At 34.6% G+C, this 25770-nt stretch overlaps 1 protein-coding gene across 2 annotated transcripts in view; it reads left to right on the forward strand.

Annotated features, from left to right (window-relative positions):
* Positions 1 to 11259: 11259 nt before the first annotated feature.
* Positions 11260 to 25770, forward strand: part of LOC140750220 (uncharacterized) — an 84435-nt gene continuing 69924 nt past the window's right edge. For both annotated transcript variants that reach the window (XM_073083637.1, XM_073083642.1), the window contains exon 1: positions 11260 to 11503. The gene's annotated coding sequence lies outside the window, so the exon portion shown is untranslated. The remainder of the gene's footprint in view (positions 11504 to 25770) is intronic.

A 25770-nucleotide genomic window follows, 5' to 3' on the forward strand; every position in this document is an offset into this window, starting at 1 on the left:
ATCTACATAGAATAAATTTATTTTAAAAGCAAGCTTTTTAGTAATGTTTTAATTTTGTTTTAGTTCTCAGAAAACCCTTTCATTATACTCATATCATGTGGGTGCACATCAAACAATTAGTCCGCGCACTATATGTAATTTAAAATGACGTCACAAATTATGCAAAATTTTAACTTAACCGGTTAGAATTAATTGGTTTTAAATTAGGTGCAAGATTTGACCGTCACACGTACACTAACTATCAAATAAAGTTCAATAAAACCTTAAAAATGTATTGCTACTTTCGAAAACTAAGTTAAAACGTCATATATTATAGGAATTACATCACATTTAGTACCAATACCTACCTTTTTCTTTTACGTGGGGGAACCTTGCATAGGTTTCTTTCAGTCGCAAGAGCAACGGAGAGGATATGCCGGATTCTTATCGGCTAAAACCCCTCGGTGTTCCTCTGGACGCCCTTACCGCAACCTTTAGATCGGAAAATAATGACACTTTTAGAATTAGAAATACTTTAAATCTGTGATCTAAAATATTCCGAAAAAACACGCTTACATTAACATTTAAGGTACCTAGTATTTTAAAGACTACCGATATAGTTTTGTCTGTTACAGATTTCGGACCACATTCACTCTCTAACGGTAACGGTGTTTCGAAACCCGTCTTGGGCGGTGTTTGCAACACTGAATTGAATAGCATCTACACGCAAACATGCAGACGCGTCATCGCTTCTAACAAATTAATTCTTACGAGCATTAACAATAAATGATGAGAGTACATAATGTTTTTATTTTATCAAATTTGGTATTATATATTTTTGTTATTTCTTAGGTATAAAACACAGGTATAAAAGTTTTTTATAATATTTTGAAATTTCTTCATTCAATATTGACAATTTTGATTAAGAATGATATGAGTGAAAATTTCATAAGTATATTATAAGTTTATAGCGCAAAAAAAAATCAAACATTATTTAACTACCTTACAAATATATTTTTTAATTTGCTGAATTCTTAAACTAGCGTAATTTTCGTATGTGTCAGTAACGCGTACATTTCTTATCTTTTCAGACCCACGGCAAAGATTCAACCGAATACAAGGGTTTATTTCCCAGTATCAACATAATACAAGGTAAGAATCTGATGTGATATGCACAATAATAAAACTTGTTAAATGAATGCTTATTTTTAAAACTCTATGATTTCACACCTACGTGTTATTCTTCGAGCAGCTTTATGCAGACAAATATAGTACCTATTGTTGCTGATAACCTTTACCAGGTCTATTTTGCAAACATTTTCAGAGTTACTATTATTGGCGGATGCACGTGGGTGTTGACCCCACAGCTCCACACGGGAGGCAGAAAGGGCAAAGGTAGCGTTCGGCTCAATAATGGAACCGCCCACTGCAGCAATAATGCATTTAATTTCTTGCTTTATTTCATAGTTCCCTGGTTTAGGTTTTTTGTTATTTTCCTCTCGTATTTTATTCATTAGGATATTTATCGTATTCCAAGTAGAATAATTAATTAATTGGCTTAACGGTTTATCTCGTAAAACATGCAATTTTATCGGTTTATTTTCTTAACCCTACGCAAACCCTACGCTACTTGTTTATCAGGAATCTAAATGATTCACAGTTTATTTTTTGATTTATATGTATTGGTCAGTCTAAGGCACATAGGACAGAAAAACAATTATTGCAAGAGTGTGTCAACAAACTACATACTTAATCTTATTCCTGTTTAGTTTAGTTAGTTAGTTTAAGTTTACAGTGGTCCAAGAATGATTTATTATCACAACGGAACCGCAGTGCATTTTGTACAACACTTCTAGCGCGCTTTTACTTTAACGACGCTCCTGAGTTGGGGTAATACTAAATGTGATTCGTGTCAAATAGATCCAATCTCAGTTATAACAATACTGTAGTTTAAAAAAATTAACTGGTAGTAAATAAGTCAAAGCTCACACAGTTGTTGAACCAAGGTCATGTTAGTTAGTTTCGTTAAGTAGGCGATTGGTAACCAAATTGCATCAGACAAAACATTTTTTTATTGGTAAACATAACATTTATAACATGAACGTGACTTATGTCAATAGTCTCATGCTGACCGTGTTTTTATCCTGCGATGTTATCACACGGATTTTTTCACTTCTTATCTGTATAGTTCTAAAAAAATAATCACAAAAGAATATCTCAAAGTATTTTAATGTAGTATTAAAATAAATACACGTCAGTATCTAAGAAACTTATTACTGTTCGGTAAACACAATCAAAATCCTAGTCAAAGGTCAGCGAGGACCGGCCAAGCCATTATAATCGAAGCCTACATCAGTGCTTGTTGTTGTACACTACTAGTAGAGTAGTTGCATAATTAGCTAATTCTAATTATGCAACTACTTTGTATACAAACTGTTAACTTGCAATACAAAGTATTAACTTGAGAGTCTTGCAATTATGTTTTGAATTGAAAATAAAATAACTTAGCATACCTAAGTTTAAGTAAGTATTTAAATAAAATCCATTGTTATCTGACTTTCCAAAGTACGGAAGCTATCTATTCGTCATTTGGAATACATTATTCCACTTCGACTTTTATCAACTCTTCTATTAATCAATTTCACAAGAATATAGTAAAAATAAACTAATTTTACTGCATACTTTTTCATAATGAGTACAACCTGTCTAATAATAATAACTACAGAGCTATTTGCGCTTTTTATTATTCGGCTAACCTTGGCCAAATTTCGAGGCGCACCTGAAGGTCTCCCAATTCGCAGCCTACGACTGCGTGCAATAAGCCGTTCGATTCGTGTAGGCCCAATAATTCCACGACCTTGACAGTGAAAGCCTCTTCGTTTCTTTGTTTTCTTCTAGCCTCCGAACGAATGAAACTCATTGCATAACGGAGAATAGCGAACGGGATGGCAATAAATCGATTCCTCTTGACCCAAATCCTCGCGGGTCAAAGCCACGTCGCCGCTCGTCGGAATAACAATGTTGATCTTAGCGCACGCCGGCATACAGTGCAAAACCTCGTTTTACACAATTTTCCATATTTGTTTTGTCGCGTGCTTTCTGTAAAATCGATTTTAAAATGTCAATACGCGGTAAAGGAGACATACTTATTCGAGGCGTTTCAACTTAGTCCTCAAAAATACAAATATATCTGAGGCCGACTTCAAGTAGGACAGGTAGTATCTTCTCTGTAATTAATTAGCAATTGCTGCAATGACCACCTAATAAACAGATGGACTGCATGATAGCCTTGCTTCTTCTATATTTATTATGTATTTTCATTTCATTATATGAATTACGTTTACTGTCAGATTCTTTTTACAATGCCTACCGAATGAATCCGGTTTTACTGGTTATTAAATGCAAATGAAAGTATTAACGGACTTATGTCGTATCAGTCCAATGATCAATTTTCGTAGCAGCTGCCCTCTGCCCTTAAGTATAAAAGCCCTCACATTATGCAACCGTCCTTGACCCTCCTCACCCTTTTAAAAGTTGAAACGAATATTTAACTTGTTAGGGGCTTAATCCAATTAAGGTTCACAAAGGCAAAAATAAATAGTGGATCTTTTCTAAAGTTCAAACTTTTCTAAAGTCCTCGTGAAGTCTTTGTAAAGTCCAGACTCTAGTTGCGATGTAGAGTTCTTGATTAATCTTGAATAGAGATTTACGGAACTCTATTAAAGATTGAATAGTAGTGGGTTCTTTGAACGTTGTTCTTTTGAAGTTTAAAGCAATTTAGTTGAAGGACTTGTTTCTTTCTTTACTCGGTTGGTTAATCTGCAGTTTTTGCGAGGTTTTGTTCTCATTATCTGCAAGTTATTTCGGGCAAAAGTAAGATTGGATTAAGTTGTTTCTAGAACACTTTTGATTTTAAATCTACACGTTAACTTTATTAACTCGTATATTGTAGGTCATTTGACGTTTTTTATAAAAGTACGTATTTGCTTATCTATACTAATATTATAAAGAGGAAAACTTTGTTTGTTTGGTTGTAATGAATAGGCTCAAAAACTACTGGACCGATTTTAAAAATTCTTTCACCATTCGAAAGCTATATTATCCACGAGTAACATAGGCTATATTTTATATGAAATATATTTGATTAAAAGATTTTGAGGCGGTACAAAGTTTGCCGAGTCAGCTAGTACATAATATGTACGAACGTGAGAATTTATCGTTGGCGTAATTTATGAAATATTGTATTTACTTACATATATTAATTTACTTTATTTACTACAAATAAGTTATGTGTTGTTACATCGGCGCTCTTCATCGAGCAGTTTTCGGCAACTTCGAGCCACACTAAAAACAAATTATGAACTAATTTTCAAACGCGCCAAAAGAAGTACGTACATATAACCACAAAATACGTGCAAATTGTACGCCAACCTTTATTTATCACTTATCAGAAGTCAGGGGCGGGAATATTCAATTGTCTGCACACACATTGCCGGGCCTATTTGGTTTTATTGTAAACATTACTACCGCGCACGCTACGTCGTTTCGTATTGAAGCTGTTTTACTTATGGTAATTTTATGTTTTTTCGAATACCGAAATACCGAATTTTTGGAAATTTAGAGTGTGGAATTTTTGCTTTATGATGATGTTTTGTAACTGAAACTATCAGTTTATCTGACTGTTACGAATGTCTTTTTCGCGCCTATCCTTGTATTCGTATGTCTGCTTTACTTTTTATGTATTTTTAAATAATATAATCATTGGTCACTATATCTTTCAATGCAAGATAGGCAGAGGTACATTTTAGAATTTTAGTTTTTTAATTTATTTTAAAATCAATCTCCCTTTACACATTAGCATTTCTCTATTCTATTAAAATATTTTTGTAGCATTTGGAATGTTAATGTATTAAAGATGTTTAAAAACGTAAAATAAATGTGGCAATGTTGTCGTCAACAAAAATATGTGGTCGTAGTGGCGCTAGCGTCGCGAGTCTAACCCAATTCCACTCGTATCAGCTTTCACAACGTGTTGCGTCACCACTGCGTAGGGCTGCCAATTGCCATCCAACGAATTTTAGCGACACGATTTTTACGAATTCCTGATACGCATTTTTGAAGCTGTAACTCTTTTCGCCTATACTCATTGGATATATGTACAAAAAATCCGTGTTGGAATACGAGATTTTTTAGCATTAGACAATACATTATACTTTCTATTAATTAATATAATCGATTTAATTTATAACCAAATTTTGGGGCATTTTTTTATATTGTTGTGTCTACTTATGAGACGTTAAATTAATAAACGTTAATTCGATGTATCGAGATTCGAATAGACGATCCGCAGCATCGTTAAAACTGATTGTTATTTGTTTTGCAATTTTGCAATGCAGATGAAGCAACTGTGACTGAATACGGATCCTTCGATCGCATACGTATTGTATATTTTTAAATATTTTTCTCTAGCGGTCAACGAAAGAAAAAACAAAGGTCGCCGGAATTAACCCATAACTGAAATCTATGTGACATTTGCAATTTAGTCAAATCAAATCAACTTTTTAGACTAGGAGCCCCCGTTCCACTTTCCTACCTGGGGCTCCGACGACCTTAGGCCGTCCTTGTGGCAGAGGACGCCGCAAAATGTATTTTGCCTACATAAAATTTAGGTTTTACGCCGCCACTGAAGAGCAACAACCCTAGCTTCATCCGCCATCCGCCACCGCCACTGCTAGCGTATAACGGAGATGCGCGAATTACTGTTACTTATATTCTTTACGTAATTAAATCGCTTCGCACGTTAATGTGCTAAAATTAATAACAGACATACGGAAAGTAATCGAACAAGTTTATACAAAAGTTATATAACATTACGACTTGAGTGGAATTTATGAAGAAAAACACAATGTCATTTTCTTTTAAAAGATTGAAGTAGCAAGCTTGCAGTCCACCTGGTGGAATGCTGTCACTGCCGGTCATGGACGTCTGTCACCATCTTCATATAGAGCAGAAGGTCGCAGATACGCAAAAGCGATTATAGATACGTGACCGTTCCCGAGGACTAATATATTGATATATCTGCTGTTTTTATTATTGTCTATCGCTCTTTGTTACTTTAGCATAACACTTGCTGCAGATCTCTTCATTCACCCAGGGTTGACTGGCAGAGAATGCCATCAGGCGTTATGTTTGCCCTTTTGTACATTTCTTCTAAGAGGTATTGTAATAGTTTTTTAAATAAAATAAATAAATAAATAGTCGCGTCATATTTAAGACAACCGGCACCCTTCTACTAACTGACTCCACAGTAGAAATAGGCGTGACGGTGGTACCTTCTTAGTCGAACTATATTGAACTAACAATTTGTATGTTTAACATTTTTGTTCCATACGTGACAATGTTGTCATGACGAAACCGTTCGTGAATCGTAATGTAATGTTTAATGACGATTACGATATGCATATCTCGTGCATGCACGCTCTTGAAAACAAATTGCAGCATGTACTTATACGGAAGGAATGTTCCCAAAATAAACAATTTGGGCTTTAGCCGGCGCCGAAAATATTCCTTTAAGTTTTTATGGAAAATATCTTGTGTTTAAGCTTTCGAAATTTTCTTATTCTGCTGTTAAAATTGAATGAATTTTAGGTATTCAGACTTAAATAATAAAAGATAAGGGTCACAAACTTAATCTTTTCACAATTAACATTATATTCTTTGTATTATGTTTTTTTTTCACTTTTATGGAAGTTACGGTTGAGGAATTTCAATGGTCCTATAAAAACAGTTATAAATAAATTAATAAAGATTGATTTAAAAAAAATGGTGTCAATCAGTTGAGCATAAGAGACGTGATTGATTGAAGATTTTATTTAAATTTCGAAGGTGATTGGTTCTTCGGGTCCACTGCAGTGGCATCATTGTGACATCTACTTCTGCCTCGTTATAGTGTTAGGTACCTCATTAGCTATTATATTCTAGCATATAATTTAAGCTATTTGAGTCATTCAACCTCATTATTCAAGGACAGCAATTTGTAATCGATCTCAGAAATGACTCATTTCGTATTTGAAGTCATTAACAGATGCCCATGAGCGTCACACACAACCGATAAGTCGGTCAAAAAGACAGTATATGTATCAGTATTTAGAAAGATTCATCGAAAGGTTCAAAATATTTACTACACGCTCGTGAACATGTTTGTGTTATGTCTGCTGTACATCACTCTACACCCAAGCGGTTGTAGAGTTGTAGACTGTAGCATTACCATGAGTTGGCATAGAAACGCCACTATAGAAATGGTAAATAGAAAACTATTGTCAATTTGCTAGTGAATAACATAACTACTATCGTTACGGTATTTCTTGACAACGTCTGTCAAATTAATGACTCATGGGACCGAATTTGTATGGCAATAGGTCATAATGACATTCGCTAGCGATTTGATTTCGATAGGTTTTTTACGTATCGAGTTACGTCACTACGGATTTTAGTTCTACGAGTAACCACCAGAGGCGCTGTACAATTTTTCATACATTTATTTTACGCAGTCGCTAGCGAGTAATACTTTTGTAAACTCATGGTAGTCCTACTGCACGATACACTCGTACACTCGCCTGCACGAGCTCGTACACATGCTCGTCATATGCTACGTATTGTTGCGGGATCGGGAACATGTCAAGCATCCATCAGATATCCTCTACATTATGCTGTAACCCATTTACAACCCATTGCTGGGTCAAAGGTGATAGCGCTGTACGACACCTATTTCTACAGTAAGCAGCGGTGAATATGGGTACGGCACTTGTACCTATTCACACGTACTATAACCTTACTACACTACTACCACGCCACAAAAACAGATGCGTCGGCGAACATTTCTGTGAACACATGCATGCAAATTTCAGGTCAATCCGATCCAATCAATACCAAGACATATGCGAGTGAAGTTAAATAAAAGCTGTTAAAATACATAATTTCCATGTCCAAATCAACAGTGTGGATGATACTGGGCTCATAGTAACCGCAACTCCACCAGTAGTGACACCACATGAGAAATCGGCTACTCTGTCGTTTTTGGTACCACAACATATCTTTTTTTTTTGTTTACAAGGGGGAAATCTTCAAAAGGTACCCTATGCCGTGGGCGCGGCACGGGGTTATGTGGGATTCTTACCGCACTAAAACCCCCCCGGTGGCCGTCCTCTGCGCTGCCTAGAGGACTCCGGGATCTCCAAAGGAACGCAACCGGAGTCCTCTTAGCGCGTTGCCCCATCGGGCTCTGCCCAGGTGAGCTTGACGCTCGCCACACCGTCTGGTGGGCACGACGGTATGCGACCACACATACCGCCGCCCTTCCCGGGGTCACTAGCCGGGCGGTTCGAGCTCCCACTCTTGCCGCCCGCAACCCCGGAACCCCCTTTTAGTCGCCTCTTACGACAGGCAGGGGATACCGTAGCCCTATTCTGGTCCCGGAACTACAGGGACAACCACAACATACCTACCAGAAGCAGCAGCGAAGCTATTCACACGTAACCACTGCTTTTTTAATTTTTGTCGCTGAGATGTGGTATGACTGTGGTATATATGAATTGGTACTTATTAATCGGAGGTAACGCAACCTGTTATGAACGCACGCATTTAGCATGACTTACAAATATGTATAAATGTTTATCGTTCGTTGTGGAATATGTTTGAGTTTGGTAACTTCGCTGCGCTGTGTCACTCCACGCGTACGTGGTTGTAGGCTCAATGGCCAATGCACATGTGCATGTGTGTCACGTGCATCACCGAGTATTGTTACGCTGGCGATGTCGACGTGATCTGCGTTCAGTTACTTATACTGCTGTATCGGAGCAAATCTTGAGATTTCTAAATGATTAATGTATTAATAACATAAAGTCTTTAGCTGTAGTCCTATTTTAATATTGTGTCTAGAATTATAATTAACGTTGTATTTTGTATGTAAGTTTTCTTAATAACTTATAACCAGACTTGAAGTTTCGTTTCTAGCTCACGTTGGTAAATTATTTCATTCATAATGACGTCGCATTTGTACTGAGACGATCCTGCTTCGAATATAGCAATAAATCACGAAGCCACTTACTTAATTGGAAGATTTTGAGCCCAGGCAAGGTTGTTGGAGTTTAGTATTATTATTAATTTAAGGCCTAGGTTAAAACAAACGATGTTAAGTTAAGACACATTGCACGCGGGCGATCTTTCAATGGATACCACCAATGGATACGATTAATTTATAAGAATTATAATTAAGTGACAATTAATAAAGTAAATTGTACTTTTTCCTACCGATGAATTTTTCGCTATAGGATATCTCCGCTAAACCGTATTTGACCTTGATGTTGAAGCATACTCTACATTCGGTAGAGACATAATGCCAAGCTGTACAGACTTATTAGAAATCTTTAGAAGGTGAATGATTATCTTTAACATTTTTACTAGATATTCTGTATACAATTTAGACATGATTTTTATATTTCTTTTTTTACTTAACTAAGTTAACTAATATAGTAAGTCAGTTCACATTAATAAAATGTAAACCTAATTCTGCTCATCGTAAAATTGAATTCGTTTAATGATCTGACGCAGAAACATTTCCTAATAATGTCGAAGCCCATAGAACAGCACAGTTATTGTCCCGAGTGTTATAGAAAATTATATGGAAGCAAAACAAAAACAAAAGTTCCCACACGTGCGCCGCAGAGAACAATGACTCGGAAAGTTGTGCGAACTCGCTGCCGAAGAAAGTCGAGGGAATCTGTAAGTATCGTGAGCTAACCATTCAAGCGTTTCAGCGAGCAGCCGAGCGAGATGCAGCTATTTAAATTGTTAGCTTCGTCCTTGTCACGCGCACGCTGAATAAAACGCAAGTCGCCTTGCGGAACGCGATCCAACTATGAACAACAGCAAAAAATTGGCCGTAGAGAAAATTTCTTTACACTAGTTTTTTGTTGCATGCAAATTGCTTTATACATAACGGATTTTAACACCGGAGAGATCGCAACGTCGCGAACGCAAGGCGATAATACAAAACCGATAATAGAGTCAAAACCGAAAGTCTATTGCGGTAACATTCCGTTTAAATTGGACCACGATTAAAATAAATAATGCTTTTATCCAGAATGATAAAAATACTATTTTTACATCTTACAAACGGCTTATGATGACTGTCATATTATAATTAAAGTAATCAATCAATCAGTTCAATTAAAGTCGATCACTCTTTTTAAACTAGGCAGTGCATTCAGTTCGCACATTGTTGCGATATTCATCATCATTCAGTTCTATGAATTTTCTTTTATTTATTTATTTTATTCAATAATCCTACAAGTTACATTTAATTATTTACAATATTAACGTAATAAAAAAAGTACAAAATAATATATGAAACAGGCTATAAAAAAATTATTTATTATTATTATTTATTAATTTATTTATTATTTCCTTTAGAATGCAATAAGTTCTTTCATTCTTTCGCTAAAGTTATGTTAACTTTCCATCGTTACGTAAGTTTATTTAAAGTAAGGTAAGAGACTCTACATAGAGCCTTTTGAACCATTCATAGTGCATTAGTTGGTAACTCTAGTGACCTAAAAATTTGGAAATTATTTTAGATAAAATGCAAATTACCAACATAAAATTAATTTCACCAGTTTTAGTTAGAAATACCAACGGGAAATATAATTACTTAAAGGGTGCCGTAGATGATAGCACGGTTACATGATTTTTTCCTTATGATTAAGATAACAAGGAAATTCATATAAATTTTAATGACGCTTATCATGCCATTAAAGTTAATTAGAAATACTGTACTTTTAGTTAGTAACCGTTACAAAAGTAAGAAATAAATGCTTGTTAATGATGCTGAATAACCTTGAGTATCAATTTTCTTATCTGTATCTGTGAGTTTGTCAAGAAAGGAAGGTGCACCGAAGAAGGAAGGAGAATCCAGTGACGTGCACGGCGCCCAGGAAGGAACGGGCATTCGCGTCTGATGCACGCACGTTGGCAATAACGTCACGCCCTTCGTCTCTTGGTACCGTAGCCGTAGCGACGATGATAGCGGGATTAGTGGGTGCTCTTCGGCTGGCTTCGGATCTCGTCGGTCGCTTTCGTCCTCCCCCCTCTCCCCCTACTCTGGACGTGATTACGTGAGCCTTGCGATGCGAGAGCGAACGAGACCTCGACGCCCCTCTACCCTCCCAGGTCCAATCGGTCCGCGTTCGGCCGGTTCTCGTTCTGGCAGTCTATTAAGCGTCGTATTCGTGAGTGCACGTGTCGTTCGTCGTCAGTGATATCATCCGACTTTTGATACGTGTGTTCCCTTCGAAAAACTATTAGACATCTGCATACAAACTGAACAAAGGACTTCACCGCAGTTAGTGTTGTGAGGTTACTGAGTAACTGAAACAGGTGTTGTGTGTGGTTCGTGAGTGTTGTGGCTGCTGGCAATACGTCGTCGTGTCGAGTTTGTTGGCGGCGTCGCTCCTCCAATTCTCGCGAGGTAAATGCCGAGACTTACGAGCGAGATCGCATACGTGGAAGGAAACCGGATTGCGGTGCCGTGCTTTTGTGTACCCTATTTTCTATAAGTTAATTTAATTACTCGTGCTTATCTAGATTTTTTGTTTAACGTACCATCAAGCTGTCGCTTCTCGACGATCACAGTACCGTTAGTTACTCGACTGCGCTCCCAATATGCTCGCGGAAACTCGTAACCTTCTTCGGCGTAAATATATATTGTAAATATAAAATTCAAAGTCATTTCCAACGGTGCTCGGTGAGTTCTAATTAGAAGGAAATAGTTACCGCGTTAGCCAATTTCAATGTCATCGTTTATCTTGATAAAGAAGTTACGTTGATACGCGGAAGTGCCGTCGCGCTACTTTATTGTTCCTGATCAGTTCGTTGAACACCTGGATATTAAACTGTTCGTTAGGCGTGCTAGAGTTTGTTAACTGGTTATCTAGTTTTGAAACTAATCATACAGTCTAGAGCTCGCGTTTAGGATCCAAAGATCATAAACTAATTAGGAAGTCCAATTGACCTAAGAGAGATGCAAAATATTTTCCAATACGTCTGTATGGGTGTGGCAAGTTGCCAAGTACTTCAAGGCCTACGGGGACGAGTTTTTAAATCGTACACAACGAGTGGCCACTTGAGAAAATTTCGACATCGCCGACGCGTCGGGTGACCGTCGCAGTGCTTTGTGCTCCAAGAAGGTACTTAGAGAAAAGGAGTAACGATTAGTTCTAAGTCTTATTAAATAGACGACAAATAGTAGAGATTTTCACAATCATTTTTCAATACTTTACGATCAGAAAAAGTATTTAATGTGAAAATGAAGATACTTATTTTGTAGTTTCTTACTCTACAAAAGACTCTACCGAGCTTAATAAGACGATCGAAAATTTCACGATGTCATCCGCGACGAATTCGCGAAATCAATTTCGTTTAACATTTTAACACAATAAGAACAAGCAAACACTTGCTTTAAATCAACTTTTACGTATCTTTGTTGCGAGGTGCGATGAGTGGGAGGATACGATGTCGTAAATCAACGCTCGTAGGTATTTAGCGATACCTACAGTTACTGTGCATCGGAAAAAAGATCGATACGAACAACGGTGGAACAAAGCGAAACGTCGGCTGTCATTGCTTTCTCAACATTTCGTCTATTTTTAGCAGTGCGATACCACGCGCGGAGGCGGCTGCAGCGAAGTAGGTCGCGATATTTGCACGTACCTGCGCAGGCGACGCACGCCACTGCCGATGTTTGTAAAGCCTTGCCCGCACTAGGCCACATTTATTTTTGTCAAATACTCTTATAAACTCTCCTTAAACAGTGCATTAACACGTAGACAAAGCGATACTCGCAATATTTCGTATTTTATAAGTGTTCAGTGTAAAATGTTCGTTCCACAGTAACGAAGTATGTATCGCGGTGTGTGCCCTAGTGCGAGCCAACCTTAATGATACACGAAGGCCAATAAAATTTCACACATACGTCGTACGTAACTAGCAACTGTCAACTGTTACACTTTTGTTCTAAGGTCATTAAAGGAGATGTTTCAAAATGTATGGGCTCCCGGCCACCTTTTGTACACTATACTAAAAACTAAGAAAACTTGCAACGAACAATTCGTAGGGGTTCATTCTCTTCAAATCATATTCGTTTAATTGTTAAAAAACAATAATTTACACTTAAACTTGCAACACAACAGTGGAAAAACATCATGGCGGTAGTGATTACCGTAATAATGTCATCTGTCATCCTATTTTAACTTACTATATACATTATATACTTTTTAATATATTTTTTACGCGAATGGGCGTAGATATATAAATATTGTATTGTATGTATTGAGAAACAATGTCTATATTTGATAAACATTAATTATATTTACTTTTATAAATCTTGACTTAAAACAAACATACCAAAATATGTACTTCTATACCAATTTATTTTAGTTAAAACATTTAATTGTGTAAATAAAACAACTTTAAGTATACATTTGATAATATTTTACTTATTCTTCACTTAGATACATTATTTATTCATTTTAAATATCTTCCCTTATCAATATTTTCATCCAATCATGTAGCAGGTTCTGTAATATCCTGTGACGAGCTCAGCCCAAACATCAAACAATGGTCATAATGTGAGCGCAACTACCTACGAGTACGGTTTCCCAGCGATGCAGTTGCAATAATAACTGATTATTTTGTCATCCCAAGAATGTCCTTGTCTTGTTAATGTAATTATCTAAAAAAAGAGAAATGTAAAAAGATTAGCTTCTCTAGTTTAAAATTACGATTATTTCACGATTAATAAAACTAACTGATGTATATTTTACCTAATGATATTGAATCCTTGTATTAAATAATAGTCATCTTGAAGGTCTTGAAGGCGTGTAATCTTATAGTCACATAAAAGGTACAGAGTAACGATATAATAACTATACGTAAGTAAGTTCACACTAGTGATTAGAAGTATTATAACTACACAAGTATCTCCGTTATTCGACTGTTCTTGCTGAAGTCTCCGACCAGAATGTCGCTCTCTGTTAATTCGAGCGCCTTTAAGGTGTCGTCCCCACTTCACCTACCCGCATCTGTTTTTAAACTGTAGTCTCAAATGCGTCACTTATTACTTTAATGTAACGTTATAAAAATGTGATATCGTTAATATCCAAGCTTCTTATTAACGACGATAACATTCGGCCGTCCTGCTCACACGTTCGTCCTCGATCGTGTATGGTCTGATGCAAGAGCTGCAAAAGAAAACCAGTTGTTTAATGCCTAAGTCCAGGAGAGTTACACATTTTCTTGTAATACCGACTCGCACGTAAGAGGCCCGAACTGTTTATCAAAAACATGGCTTAAACTATACGCATTTTCTTGCAATACCGACTCGCATGTAAAAGGCCCGAACTGTTGATCCGAACCAAGGCTTAAACTAGGTGATGTTCATATAGAATCACACTAGTTGTGTATTACCTAGGTTATAAATCTGCCCCAACAGTGTTCACCACGGATTTCTGTTGCAGGCATAGTTCATAAGGACTCTTTACATAAATGTCATATGCGCGACAGGTATTGAAGCGAATGCATTAGACCATTGTTAAATAATAAAAAACACGGTTATAACTAGGTGATGTTCATATAGGATCACTCTAGTCATGTATCACCGCAGTTTTTGTACCTTGTTTACGATAACATTCGGCCAGTGCTCAACTCAAATTTACTCCAAAAATGCAATATTCACTTAATGTCTTCCAGGTACTCGATGCCTTGGGTCAACCCAACCATATGCATCACCAAGAGACACCCGTGAACATCACATTGCTAGAGGCATCTCCACTAATCCATCTTAACTCCAGATAAATAAAAATTAAACCACAAAGTTTCCTACACCTACAGTAATGACAACATCTAACTGCCCACTTTACTTATGCCTGGATTCTAAGTCCAATAGTTAAATCTCTAATAACTATTGATTCGATAAAGTTACGCATCAGAATAACGACGTTTCTTATTAGTGCATTTCGGAATGCTCAACAACCTGTTCAATAACTGTTATACTGATAGATAGATAGATATATAGTTGGCCACTAAATGAATCTGTGCGACTCAAAATACTATTATAACATTATTATATTACTACTTAGTACTTCTTTTAATTATTACAATGTTATTTTATACAAATAGTTGCCTTTCCAACGTACGTCTTTTATCAACTGATAGAGCAGTATCAAAATAATAATATATCGTTTATATTTGAAATGAATTATATTAAAGTTAAAGACTAAATAATGGTAAACCATGAATTTCACACAATATAACACGTAATAAGTTGTATGAACCCATTTTTTTTTACGTTATTTATCACAAATTCAAATTATTTCTTTCAAAGTAGGGCCCACTTGAAAGTCAGAAAGAAAATTCAATACATTAAATTGAATTTATATTCGGTTATAATAATACATACTATTTCATGAATTTCAAAATTTAATTAACAAAGCTTAACGGACCCATGCGTTCACGTCAGCGACATACTTGTCAATTGTGCAATAATCTTAACTACTTAACTTTTTTTTTTTTTTTTTTTTTTTTCACCAAAAGTTTTAAATTAATATTCCCATAAGGAAATTATGGTTTGGGGGCTATTTTATTGTAAAAGTTATGCATTATACTAAGAAAGATTTGCTAGACTTTACGTAAACGTCGTTTTTTTTTTTTTTTTAAAAAAATATCAAATAATGTTATGGAAAGAATAAACACATTAAAATGGTTCGTTAATCTAAACGGAGTTTAAACAGAGCTTGTCTTACATTGAGTTCCTCGGAAGCGGATTTTTTTTCCGTAGTTATCAAACGGATAGTGTTATTGAATACATACTCGTAAACTACCTACCAAGAAAAATGACTTCAGAAACCGGCCATTATTTAACTATACTTATTTGTGTCTACAACTGATAAAATATTTTTTTTAAGCACGCTTTTATTTTTGCCACGCTTTTATTAACTTGACCTGTATGTATGTAACGGAATATTTGAATCCGATTTTTACCTACTTTGAACGGTCTGATTAATTTAAAATTTTTGAATACTTATGACATGACATGATTTTAATAATCTTGTCCAATTCTAATTTTGTCTCATCAGGATCGTCAGATTTAAAACTATAACTGTTTTACATAACATGTGGCTCCTTATCAATCACAACCTAAAATTTCTATGACCTGAAAAAGGTATTTTAAAGTTGATCATGATTTTATACCAGCCAGCCAAACAAACAGTTAGTCAAACTATCTTATGATGCACCTTATTACCGAACAATTCATACTTATTATATATATTTCAAACGCCTCGGCTTCACCTGACTTTTATATAGTTTGTAATAAAAATTATATTAGTGCGTAATATCTGTATATATTATATTAATATAATATGTATCATTTACAACCAACACTCAAGGAGACGCTCGATGTTTCTATAGAGAAAACCTAGACATGACGCAATTGTGAACCGTATGAAATTTATATGAAAAGTAAATTATTGTATAAGAAAATCCCATCGAAATGTACCTATGCTTTTATTTGATTATATTATTAAACAACATTATTATTCATTTGGCTATGATATACCTATAATAAGAATGAAATCTTCACGTGTTTACATCGAATATATTTGAAAAAGAATTTTTTCTGTCGGTTTGTATGTTTGAAAATGCATTAAAACCGAAACTACGAAGTTGATCTCAAAAGTATACATTTTTTTAAAACATTATATGACCAGGTAATGGAGTATTCCAAATTACCAACGTACTCCGTGATCTTGACAGACGGCATTGTATAATTCACATTATATTTTGAATCCACATGAACAAAGTCGCAGGCAAGACTCGTTTTAAAAATGCAATTCAAATTATATTTCTGAATCCACATGAAAGTGGATCCCGTTTATCATTTCGTAAGTGGCTCACATAATTGATAATATCGATAGTCTAAGCGTCTCAACGTTTAAGGTACAAAACTTCATTTACCAGTATTTGATAGTGCCCAATTTTCAAACAAAAAGGACGTGTAATGTTTCAAATTCAAATTTAAAGTTTTCAAATTAAGAGATGTAATGAAATATTAATACAAAACGAAGCTTTGCATAATTAATTTAAAATAGACATCTAATATTCTGTATAAGTGAGTCAGTCAGAAGTAGAATGGGAGACTTTTTTTTTTAAATATTATATTCCAAAGACCGCAGCGTATAAGTTTCTCAGTTTTCTTATAGATCATTAACTGATGTGCATTTATACTTTATGGGTGTCAAAACACAGTAGTACACAGTACTGCGCGAGATCGCCTAGAATTGATGGAAAGCTCAAATTTGGCGACGTACTCCTTGCTTCTTTCATAACAAATACGTATCAAGTATATGAAATCAAAAGGAAACTTTCATTGATCTATAAAATGAAAATGTGAACAATGTAGATGTGAATGCCAGTTTAAATAAAGCCAATTTATATCCATATAAACATAAAACCTTAAACTCATTGACCATTTCCCTCGTGGGTACAATCAGCCACTCAATACGGTGGTCGTGATACTTATTTGCAGCCAGTTAAATATTTACCACGTAGATATTATATATTTCTGTACAATTATGAATAATCAAAATTTTGCAACCTAATAAACGTGTCAGTTATATCAAGTAGGTATACTGTACTCTGTAACTGCACTTGTTGTTACCGCATAGTCCCTTCCATACAATAATAACAAACGCATATACGTAAATCTAGTTGATTCAACATTAAAAGTTATCAAAAATAAATACAAGTCTAGATTAGACTTGTAATCTGTATGCAATTTATGGCGTACATTAGCCTATATTAACAACCATTAGGTTCCCATATATGCCTCTCTATATCTATACAGCCTGACATTTAAGAATAAAGACCCTTAAAATATTTTCATAAGTTGGTGTATTTATATATATTTCATAAGTAGGTGTACCTTTAGACCAATTAGGATTTACTTTTCACACCACAGACTATAGCCAAATGATCAGAGTTACCACAAGAACTGCTTTGCAAAAATTTTTTTTTTTAGACACTCACAGAAAATGAACTTATTTTGAAGTAAACTCTTCAGTTTATAATGTTAACAAGTAATTTGAGAAGATTAAAGTTTGTATTGTTTTCAGAGGGTATTAAGATATCATTTAATTATAAGTTAATTTATGTAACAATTAGGACAATTCGTTCCAGTATTAAGAATTATCGGTATGCACAATTGTACTATATATATATTTTTAAATTGAGCCTCCAATTATAATAGCAACAATAATTATATTAATCAATTATATCTTGTTTTCAACATACTAGTCTCAATCTATCCATTCAAATACTTTGCCCTTACATCAAAGACATTTATCTACCTTCATTTTTACTTATTACCGAGATTGAACTCGCATATGACAAAATAATGTTTTAACTCACGGTTTTTAGTCCTGTGTCAAGGATGTTCGTACTTACGAATCGCCGTTCATGATTGCGAGCTGGATTCTTCACGAGCACTTCTGATATTAAATAATAGTCATCTTGAAGGTCTTGAAGGCGTGTAATCTTATAGTCACATAAAAGGTACAGAGTAACGATATAATAACTATACGTAAGTAAGTTCACACTAGTGATTAGAAGTATTATAACTACACAAGTATCTCCGTTATTCGACTGTTCTTGCTGAAGTCTCCGACCAGAATGTCGCTCTCTGTTAATTCGAGCGCCTTTAAGGTGTCGTCCCCACTTCACCTACCCGCATCTGTTTTTAAACTGTAGTCTCAAATGCGTCACTTATTACTTTAATGTAACGTTATAAAAATGTGATATCGTTAATATCCAAGCTTCTTATTAACGACGATAACACTTGTCAACACAATCCACAGCGATCGCACGAAAATCACAAGAGTCCATAAAACATAAGTTGGGTAAACAATTAAGGTAGAATCACTCCAAAATCGTAAGCAGCACAGAGCAGAAACATATTCAGGATTAAAATGGAATCTTCTCATCAGTACATATTTATTCAACGTTTACATTGGAGTCCACTATTATATAAGATGTATATATCCACTTTTACACATATCAAATTGACAACTTCTTCTTTTTTAATTTGACATGTCACTTACATCTATAAAACCAGATACTATTTAAAAGGTGGTTTTGTTATAATTATTATAAATAATTAATTAAATTCAGAAATAATGACGGGATACCCAAAACAAAAGCCAGGTTGTAAAGTACTAAGGTAACAATAACTTTACGACAAAAACAGCGAAATACAGAATTACCGACATCCAAAGAGTATAGTAACCTATAGGTTCCCTGACCGACATCGACAGTTTTGAAAACTTGACATTGACATTATTCCGCCATATTTAATATTTCAATGAGGAATGCTTATTTTAAATATTTTTAAACAGGAATACTTTAGGTTCTCAAAATATATGTGTATTTTTCTTCAATTATACAAATTATTCGTGTTTTTTAGATATAGTGTACATAAGATGGCCGAAAATGAAACATCTCCTTTGTATATTGATACAAATAAAACAGATGTATAATTGTTGCGTAGACTATTCACGCGCCGATGGAATAAATACCGTTGAATATAACTTTACTTTAGGGTTTTTATCCATGATTCACGATTCTTTAAGTTTCATAATTGCATATAAGTAATATCTATTTACAAATAATAACTCTTGATGTGTATTATGTATTATTTTATAGACAATTTGTCCGTGAGTGTAACAGCGCAATGTTTCCCAATGTCAAATTTTATTACCTATGTCATAGTGTATAATGTATATGTATTACTAGGATAAATGCTCATAAATAGATTATTAAGTTTTTATAACATTTTAATATCTTAGCTTAGTCTATTTAACCTTGAAACAATCGATGTAATATTCATAGTAGTGATCGTGGCTAGTCTGACGTAGTTAAATACAACTGTAGTAATATTTAACTAAGATGTAATGTCTTCAGCAGTAGGTATATAGCTCTTATAGTTGTTACGTAATTTTGAGTAAACTTTTACTAATGATATTTCTGAGAAACTTACGATTTTTCTTGGATATTCTTTAAAGTATAAATGTACAGTTAGGATATTTTGAAATTCTGCTTAAACATAAATTAAATTATTATTATCAGCGCATTGTTGTAGCACCGCTGTGCGCGGGTCTTCTCTTAGGAGAGATGTAGAGTAGACGTAGTCTGCCATGAGCCATATCCGATGACTAAGTTCCCATGACTTTAAGACCATTATACAGTACTTTCAGATATTTGAGTTTGGTCACGATGTTATTCTTCGCTGTTAAAGAGAGCGATAATTAAAATTAAAAATATTTATTTGTACTACACCCTAAAAATAAAACTTCCATCTTTATTGACTTTTTCTTTATAGGTTAATGTTGGAAACGACCTAATAGGCTTTTCACAATGTAGAATATAAATGAATTGTAGCAAGCCCCGTTTTACTATACGTAGTATTCATATAACATAGTATGTACCAACAGTTGAAATTCACCGAGTCCTTATTCAAAGGTATTATAGCAATTACTTTAATATATTATCAGAATCACATCACACACTCAAACCCGAAAGAATGTATAGACCATTAACATGATTTCAAAGAAATCGTAAATTAAAAACAGGTCATACACTCAGAATATGCGATGCCGGGAACTTGCCGTGAATCACCCATACTTCTTAGCTTTTTATTTTATTTTGCCTAAACTGAATGAGGATAATTTAATAACGTAAATTTTAATGCACACGTGTTGCTATCAGAAATCCATATACTAATAAATAAATTTTATAATATCATTATAATGACATATAACTAAGTGCACTAAACTTAGTAATAAATCAATAATGTGAATAAAATTAAAATGTGTTAGAAACAACTTAATAATTGGCATTTTTTAAGCTAACCAGTAAAAAAGCAACGAACCCCAAAAAAAAAAAAAATTCGACATGAATAAAATATGTATTGTTGGTTAAATAGAATATATTCGTGAATATGTGAAAGATATCAATCTCTTCATTAACAAAGTTGTCTATTCATTCACTCTATTAATCTTATGGCACAGTTCCAGACTCCGGTCTAAAAGGGGTATCGGAACGCTTGTCTAACTTTGTTAAATGCTTTAAAAATTACAGTTCTATTCTTCTGAGCCTAAATGTCGTTGTAATTACATATTCAATATGAACATTTTAATGGTATACCATTTTACAACCACTACAACAAACAATGTATCTTATAGACCTTAGATCACAAAATTCACGTGTTTATTAATGAAATTGTATACAAGAAAAAGGAATTTATTATTTTACATATTGTTCTACGATTGCGATTTACATTGTCAAATATAATATTTTCAATCTATTATACGTATTGGAACACTTCAACCGGCAGGAGCCTCAGCGGGAAAAACTTACCATGATCCAATTCTATAATGGAGCATAAACACAGTCTGTATTATACTTAAGTCACAAACTATTAAATTATTCGAAACGACATGCGGCATGTTTATCGATGTTCATTGTTCGGAAACACTGCGTCAGCGGAGCAAAGAAATGTTAGGGTGGTGTAGTGAACGACCGAAATATAGCGTGAAAGATAATTTCCCGCAGTTGCGCGATGTCGTCAGCTGATAACTGGGGTTAATGGCCTCGACTTTGTCTCGATGTCCGCGCACTTATCAAGTGTATACGCTTGGGGTCAACGGGTTATCGGGTTAGTTTTTTCATCCGATTTTGATCGTACTAACACAGATCGAAATGTTATTTAGTAACATACTTAATAAGCTAATTGAGTTATTTGTTTGGGGTCGTAACAAACGATCTATTGTATTGTAAAATATAGCGATTTCAAAAAAATATTTCTTGTGATTTGAATTGAAAATTTAAATTATATCATCTAAATAGTTACAGTAAGGGTAGCTACACATCAATCGATTAATCGATCGGTAGTAGAGTGGATCATTGAACATCGATCGTTAGTTGTTAACATATTAATCGATAGTCGACCATAGAATGGTTTTATGGCCCCTACCAGTGTTCTTTTCTGAGTAATTTTTAAAACACTTAGTTGATTCAAATTATCGATCGATCGTCGATCAAAGGCATTGGTCTGCGATCGATCGATTGGTGTGCACATACCAAGACCTAATGTTAGTGTTAACTCACCATGATAGCGCCACGGTATGGTATCGTTAACTCTATTTAAGCGTTAAGCGTACATAATTACGCAGGTATAAGCAATTACTAATTAATATAACTCAAGAAGCATTAATAGGTATATACCCTAATAATGGATCAGTACTAGACGTTAATTTGTTGGTTAATAACCTTTTTGAACTTATTAACCACATGCGTCAATTATGTATATCTATAGCGTAACACGATGATAATAAATAAAGTGTTTTACATAAACATGTTAGTGGACGTAATTCTCATCAATTCCAAAACAAAGTTATTTCATACTGATAAAATCGTGTAATTAAAGGTAGCAGAATGCATCGTGGTTTTACCCCGCAGACATCATCGCCTCACCTATTCGTGCCTAATACCTAATAACAGAGTTTGCTGTTTTGATTTAAAAGGTGTACAGAGACAAGCGAACCGTTCTAACTTATTCCTCAGGAATAGCAAATCATGTGTGGCCGACCTCAAGTAGGACTCTACTTCTATCAAGGGTCGATTATGGATATGGTCCACTGGTGCCAGTAACACTTACCACCACATGGGCTGCATGCTCGTTTACTATTTAAACCAAACCATAACCAAAACCAACTTTAATACCAAAACAAAATATGATCAAATCGTCATCATCGCGCGATCGATAATATTATTCGTTCGGAATATACCTATTATAATAGCTGATTAAAGATGCGCAATTACGTAAATATATGTAAATAAATACGTAATACTATTTGTTTCTTAAATATAATAATAAATATTATTTGTTAACTGTGTGTTTAAACTGTATATATGTATACATATACTACAGAAATATACCTTGATTCTTACTATTAATTGGGCGACTGCCGATAGTCATCATTTTCCTGTTCGAATTATGGAAGATAGTGCCACATAAGTACGTTCTTCATAAATACATAGATTAGTAAAGATTACTCACTCCTAACAAGAAAATGTACCCAGTTTTGAGAATTGAAATAGTTGCGTAAAAAAGTTTTGCCACGTCTCCGTGCTAAAATATTTGAAATAATTATTTATTTATTACGTACATTACGTAATTATTACGTAAATAAGTAAATAACTAATTTACGTAATAATTCGTAAATTTTCTCTAAAAATGATTATATTTGTCAAGGATTCAAAAAAAGAACTTACTAAAATAAGCTGTTTGTGGCTTCGTTCAATTTCAAGGCGGCGAAGTATATTTACTAATCTATGCATAAATAATAAAATATACTATTTGATAAAACTTTTTATAGATGAAAACTCGATAATACTTTTTTATAATACGTCTAGTAAGTAACTAGGATTATTTGACTTAACAATACCTACTTAATTGTTATCTTAAGTACCTATTTTAAATAATAAAACACTAATTATTTGAAATGCAAATATTCCAGAAAACATATTTAGCAAAATTTTTAAATTATCGTAATTAAAAAACGATGCCCAAGTCCGTGTTCTGAAAGGAAGCGAGCGTTTGAGCTATCGGGCTCGTGACGTCACATCCTGGCGAATCCGCGGCAAGGTTAGCTCAGTAATTGACCAAGATTGCCTTAGCCGCCATCATGATTCATAATTCAACGCCAACTGACACCGGCTGATTTACAATCATTAATTCGACTAGCATCTCTAGGTTATAAGACGCTTCGTGGAGAATGTTTGTTTCTTTTTAAATAACGAGTGCGTAGCTAAGGCATTTATCGGGTCTTTCCTCTTTCAAGCTCATCCTAATGTATAAGAACGTACCTTTGTTGTATATAAGTAGGTATTTTTTTTTATAATATAGGAGTAGCAGACGAGCATGCAGTCCACCTGATGGTAAGTGGCTACTGCCGCCCATGGACATCTGTAATCAACCCCAGATAGGAATAGATATTCCTACCTGAGGTCGGCCACAGATGCGCCGCTACCCCTGAGGACTAAGCTGGAACGCCTCGGAAAAGTCTGTCTCCCTTACCACACCCTTCAAACCGAAACACAGCAGCGCCTAACACTGCTGTTATTAGGTAGAAATAGGTGTGGCGGTGGTGCCGCCGGAGTCGAACCACAAAGGGTTCTACCACCTTCAAAACATGAAGATGGTATGACAATAACATCAGATTCATAGACATTGAAACCGTTTGACTTTAACGAGGACTCTATATCTACGTAGATTTTTTATAACACCTCTTGATAGTGTAGAGCTGTTTTGAAAATTAGATACATTTTCCAGTTTTTTTTCAGTACAAATAAAAAATATACTTAGTCAATTAAGTATATTTTCTTTGAGAAATATCACCTTATATAAACAGTTTATTTTGAATGGACTGAAATCATTTTGACGAGTTTACAGATAACGATAGAGAATTTTACAGCAAGTATCATAGACATAATTTGAAAGGTGAACATAATTGTAACATGGTCCGTATCTATATAAATAATATTTATTCACAATTACATACGTGGTTATTTGCATTTTAGTGATAAACAACTATATTTATTACCTAGCGTAATTAAACAAATTATTAATTACAATAAATATTGACTATGGCGGTAATAATTGCACGTTAATTGCAAATTAAGGCTCTATTGTACGTTATTTAATTTGGAGTTTAGTCTTTTAATTACTTTAACAATAGACCGAATATGATTAGGGTCAAAATTTGCATTCATAGACCTTAATTATAGAAAGTAAATTAATTTCAAACGCTACACAATAGGCATAATATATTATTGTCTGTAATGAAAAGGTGTTGTACTAACCAATCTGTATTGTCAGTAATTTATATAATAGGTTTTAACGCAACGCTGTGTTGCAAACGTCCCGGAAAATCCCCATCGGCTCCCTAAGTCGTGAAATAAAAATTAACAAGAAATTTTGGAAGCATTACAATTTTGTCGTAAATTTCACTTAAGTTGATGTTAGAAAAGCATGGCTTCGAGCTGGGCGCCAGAGGTTGCACTGACTGACTTAAAAATTAACATTTCCTATAAAATCGACGAAAAAAGGTCTTAATTTAGAATGAAATTTTGTCGCTTCCTAATAGGTGCCACCCCGTGTCGCAAGTTGAATTTGCCCCGGAAAATAATAGACGATAAAAAAGGTCTTTACGAATACAAATGTACTTAATAATACATTAAAGCTATTATTTGTGCGATTTTGCCGCCCCTTAAAATGGTAATGATGTTTTAAATGAAGACATGTTATTGACCCGGATTCCGTATTTTTAACCGACTTCAAGAAGGAGGTGGTTATCAATTCGGCCGGTATTTTTTTTTTTTTTTTTTTTATTATACGTCATTCTCAAGTTATAGTCCGTGTCCGTGCCCAACTGCTAGTCCGCTCTGAAGTTACGTACAATCTGTATGTTGCGAGCAGCAACAACTGGTGTAGGTGTAGTCATACAATTTGCTATGCGCGATTCATTTCTATATTCAGAGCGGACTAGCAGTTTTACGCGTACTATAAAAGTAAACAATCCCTTAAAGTCATTACGTTACCGTGCAAAGGTTTGTGAACTTCGA

This window comes from Epargyreus clarus, unplaced genomic scaffold, assembly GCF_041222505.1.
Source record: "Epargyreus clarus isolate Ecla_fem2 unplaced genomic scaffold, WU_Ecla_fem_2.2 ptg000019l, whole genome shotgun sequence".
Taxonomy (NCBI): domain Eukaryota; kingdom Metazoa; phylum Arthropoda; class Insecta; order Lepidoptera; family Hesperiidae; genus Epargyreus; species Epargyreus clarus.